This window comes from Vanellus vanellus (genome assembly GCF_965231255.1).
Source record: "Vanellus vanellus genome assembly, chromosome: 4".
In the NCBI taxonomy this organism is placed as follows: domain Eukaryota; kingdom Metazoa; phylum Chordata; class Aves; order Charadriiformes; family Charadriidae; genus Vanellus; species Vanellus vanellus.
This window is the reverse complement of record NC_138909.1, coordinates 5958979-5964330: the sequence shown is the minus strand read 5'-3', so window position 1 is coordinate 5964330 and position 5352 is coordinate 5958979.

The window sequence follows — 5352 nt, the reverse complement described above, 5'->3', positions numbered from 1 at the left end:
CTAGCTGAATCAACAGTATGACTAACAGTATGAATTTCAGCTGACTGCACATCTTTGCAAAGCAGCACTATAAAGATGACTAGTCAGAGTAGGAAAACTGATGACTTTTTTGTCAAAAGCAGCTCTGAATGAAAATGCAATCAGAGCGTATCTTCAGCGCACATGAAAATAGAATTGGTTGTCTGGGCTTACAGTAATCACTGCCCATGGATCAGGCTGTGGGTTGTGTGAACTCTTTTGAGCTCCTCTTTCCACACCTCTAAAATATGTAGCCACAGCTATCAGAAAAGTCTGATTTTAATTACAGAACTGCTAAAAATAATTAACATCCACATCACATTGCTTCAGGTCCATGACATGTATCATAATATTTCTTCAAGTGGTGTGCTGTGTTTAACAAACTGAGCTTATCATATGTGGTTTCAGTTTTACTTGTAATCACTCTTGAAAGTTTAATTGCTGCTGCCACTTGTATATGCATTTTCTGTGTTAAATACTAAATAAAACCAATTCACCGCAGACAATTCCTGGGGCTAAATTTCTAGAAGTTTATTTTAGGATCTTTGTTCAAGTTATTACTAATCTCACTGCCTAGGAACTGCACTGAGTTCTAGAGCATGGGGACTTTAAAGGCAGACCCCTACACCCCCCCCCCCCCTTTGCTTTTGGCAATTATACAGTGGTATTTACTATCACTTTAATTACTATTCTGATAATGCACATACTGGAGCAGAATACACTCCCCCCAAACCTTTATTGGGAACAAAATCATAAGTGAGAGGTGAATTCTTGAGCCATTAGACCTGATCTCTGCTATGACAGGCACCATAACATCTAATCTCTCAGGAAGCTCAAACTCCACCAGAGAAGCAGCTCACTTTTTTGATGTCCTTGAGCCAAATGAGAAAATCTGCTCCAGGCTTTCCCTGCTTTAAAAATTAAGACCTTCTTCTAATTTGCAGTCTAAAATGACTTCAAGTCACCATGAATTTGTTGGTGTGTCAGTTATCACTTGCTTCAATCATCTCTTCTCACTGGCATTCACCTTCTTATATGTATGACATATTGCCTGTCTTCTATTTTCCTAGCCTAAATAAAACAAGTTTCCCCATCTTTTCTTATGTGTCAGATCAGCTGGTAAATTCAACCAAGCTATCTTAATATTTTTTTTTTATATTTTTCTCCTATTTTCAGTTCCCTGCCAGGTAGTCAGGATAAGTTTTGTAGGAAAGTCTGTGGTAGGACTCTTTTCTGTGGTACATAGCGCAGTCTAATCAGAGCCCCAGTCTTACTCAAGAACAAACAAGAACTGCACACCATCTCAAAGCACACATTCCCTATGGTTTAGGCCACAAGTCTAAGGCAAGCCATGCAATACCATATACTTAATACTTGTTACACTGGTCAGCTCATTCACACATTTACTGTAGCATGCCTTGTTTACTGAATCACCATCCTATTTGGCTTCCAAGGTTCTCCATTCTTTTTGGACTACTGAAAAGCCACAAAAGTCCACAGAGAAAGATGAGGATTTTTTTTTTTTTTTTTTTTTTCCAGGAGAAGAAAAACTTTTGCAGTTATGTCCCCAAATTTCATTTGTCTCTCCTTACTCATTAAACGGCATCTGATTGGTTGGTTTGGGTTTCTGCTGTAAAAACATCTAGTAGTTTTTCATTTGCTATCCACCTTCCCTATCCCTTCTTCTTGGCCACATATAGTTCCTTTACTGCAATGGAGCACCCAGACTTCTGGATTTAAGTGAAACCCTCAAATTTAGAATACTATTGATAAGATGAAAATAAAGTCATGCTCCTCCCCTCACAGAATTTATCATTTCTTACTCTGAAAATTGTTGCCCTCCATTTCTATTGCTCTTTGAGACACAGCCCTGCAGAAGAATATTTAGCACCAAGTGATGAGCTCGTTTTAAGGGCTGCTTTCAACAAGATTTCAACCTCCAGATGGCATAGGAATTATAACCTTCTATCATTGACTTAACAAGCCGTGGGCTGCTGTTAATTGTCACTTCCAGGTTTCAGTGTTGTTTATAAGCCACTAATAAAACCTGATGTTGTTCCTACTCACAAATTAGAAAATTCTCATATTTAAGGATACACTTTGCACCCTACTTTCCTTCTCCCTCTTATTAAATTCCTGGGTTGACTTTCTCACATAATGAGCAATAGGTCAAATCTTGATATTTTATTGAGATTTTCTTCATATCTTTTTCAGGCAAAGTTCCTCAAGGGAAGAACTGCAGGCCAAATATCTTCTGCTCTGTCTGCTCTTGTTACTGAGAAAAGAACTTGTCCCCTTCGTATTCATTATTCTGAACCAAAATCAGAGCCTCTGGTGAATATGATGTAAACAGAATGCATACCATATGAAAATGCATTTAATATTTTAGCTCCCTATTTTCATTTTCCTTACCCCAACCAGCAATTTAGTCATGTGCAAGAGGCAGCTTCCTAAATTTGCTTAGTTTAGAAATAGCAAAGCAGAAACAACACGGTGAGGGTAATTATTTTTTAAACGACATTAGAGCAGAGCTTAGTGGATCAGTGCAGCGCCTGCAAAGTTCTGCCCATTAGTAATTGCAAAGCGTTCAGATGAGGCCCTGAAGAACATGAGCCACATTAATTCCGCTTGTTAATTAGTGAGTTTTTATTAAATTAGTTTCAGATAATTGTAAAGCAGACATTGGAGTTAGGGCTTTCAGAGTTGCTTGAGAAAGTTTAGGGTACATAAAACAAACACTACTTGAATTACCAGAAACAAGGCACTTGCGTCAGCAGTTTCCAGCCCAGAACTCCTCTGCTGCCCCACTCAGCACCTCACCCCAGGCAGACACATGCTGCTTCCCACACACACTCACCATGGGCTTAGCCAAACTTGTCCATACATGTTAGTAGGGCTCCAAAATGGAGTAAGTATACACAGAGAGAAGTGACAGAGTGCTAAAAGCAGGACCTCAGAAGGCAAAGATGTGCAGATCTCCAGTCACCACATTCTTCCCCCTGTAGCACGCATTCGGAAGAACGGACCACGGTCATGCTTCATAACTTAAAAAATTGCTTGGCCAGCCCATCTACAGATGGGCTCTCCAAGGAAGTTACTTTAACCTGAAGACCATATTTGCAGCTGTAAAACACCTACGTGGCCTGGAGAGAAGGATCCCTCCTTCAGCCTCTGAGGCATTTCCCAGCACAAAGTACAGCTGTTTGGGGTTTGTGCTGGGAATAACACGGAATTACAGCTTTTAAAATCCTGCACTTTTTATAGTTAATTGAAAACTAAATCTGATTGGAACTTACCACAGAGAGGTCAGATAAATCAGAAATGTGGTTTGCATGCTTCTGCTACATACACATCAAAGGCAAACCCAAACAAAAAAGGCTATTCTTTGCACTTATAATTGGCACTGGTAATAGGCTTTATACAACAGATTTAAATTCCCTAGGCAGAAGCATGTTCTCTTATACATGCTTCTGACCAGAAGAAAAATAACCTGATAATGCAAGCTGAAAAGAGATAATTCAATAAAAGTTACACACCCTAACAGTTACACAGATGCCGGCCATTGCTCATGATCCCTTCAAATCGATTAGGGAGTAAAGAGCAGCATATTCAGAGAAAACTACATTGGCAAAGTCTGGCAGCTCCAGGAAGGACAAACAGGCAGTGTCACTTGTCTGCTCTACACTGAGAGCTGCTACATCCCCCCAACCACCAGCTCTGCTCAAGCCTCCCTCTCCTTACCTACACACAGGAAAAAAGTTACCCTGGATCCAGGATAGAGTATACATGATGGAATTGAATCCCTAAGTTCCAAGTAGCTCTTTAAGCCTCCAACTGCATATTAAACCTCTTCCTCAGAACTTTCATTGTGCTTAAAAGACAAATTTTACATGTATGCATATGACAGTCCAACTTACTATAACCATGTATGCAAAGAAGAAAGAAAATCCAAGTAAAGTTACATTTCAGGCTATCTTCCTCTTGGTTTCTGGGCTATTGGAGTAGCTTCTGCTTTTGCCTTTAGAGATCTCTTCCTCTGTGCACTAATACAGAAGCAAGATGGAACTACATGTATATTACAATATATGCACAGTACATCCACACTTAATTACTCATGAGCTTCCTGAACTATATTTTCCTTGCCACATGAAAAGCTATTATTTTTCATCTGTTTTCTTGAGTAAATAATTCAGAAAAAAATCGCTGTGTTCTTCCAGTGTTTTGGAATGTGTATTTCAGGGTAAGAAAGTATTTTGTTGGATTTACTGTACTTTGGTACTTCTGTCTCAGTTACTCAAGATCAAACCCAAATTCTCCCTGACCACAGGGGGGGAACACGACCCTAGAGTAACCTAGGGTTACATTGTACAAACAGTATTTGCATTTGGATATTATCAAATCCCACCATCAGTAAAACATCCCATCATGAAAAGATATTAACCAAACTCAAATTTTTCTGTTGATTAAATCAGCTGTCCTGACTTTTGTTTCCATACACTGGATGACATTATATGCCCATCAAATTAGCGTTGTTGGCCTTAAGTTGCAGCATTTTGTTCTTGATGTGCATCTTGTCTCTAGGATCTTTTGAAAGAACTGCATGCAGAACTGCGTAGCACAGGCTTTGGCATGTTTTCCATAATAGTATATAGTAATGTGAGTCTCAGATTTTCATGCCTACAGGAGATGTTACTGAGGACAAAGGGAGTTGTGAGCATAAATGGCCTCAATTATTCAACAAGAAGCACAGCAGTTGAGTTTATTTCCACCATTAAACAGATACAAACATAGTAATTTGACACAACATGCTTATATAAAACATGGATTAGCTATATTATAGGTTACAAATGGGTTGAATACTCAAAATGTTAAACATTCTATAGTATGGTTAGAGTTTGTTTTATTGGATTTCTCTGGTATGGTGTTAATTTCATTTAAGAGTAACATCTCTGCAGTCGCTCCTCTGGCAAAGGCAATTCCTTCAGGAATCTTTTGTTTCTAGTCATATTGGGTTGCTTCTCTTGAAGGTCAGTCTTGCAAACCCTTTTGGGGGCTGGGGAGAGTAGTGTGCTCTTTCTGTTGGACAGTTGAAGCAGATTAACCCATTTCTTGAGGGTTTTTTTATAGTTGATCATACAAGTCTTTCCTTTTACATACTGAATTTTTGCTCAAGTATTTTCCTGATGTGAGCAGGCCTTCAACATGCAACAGGGGGTAAGTCCTGTCCTTAGCAGCTGGAATTTTCAAAGTTTCACCTCCCATTCAAGCCCCTCAGATTTTCATGCATGTAGCTTCAGCAGCTACTCTGATAACACTTATCAAACTTTCTGAAAA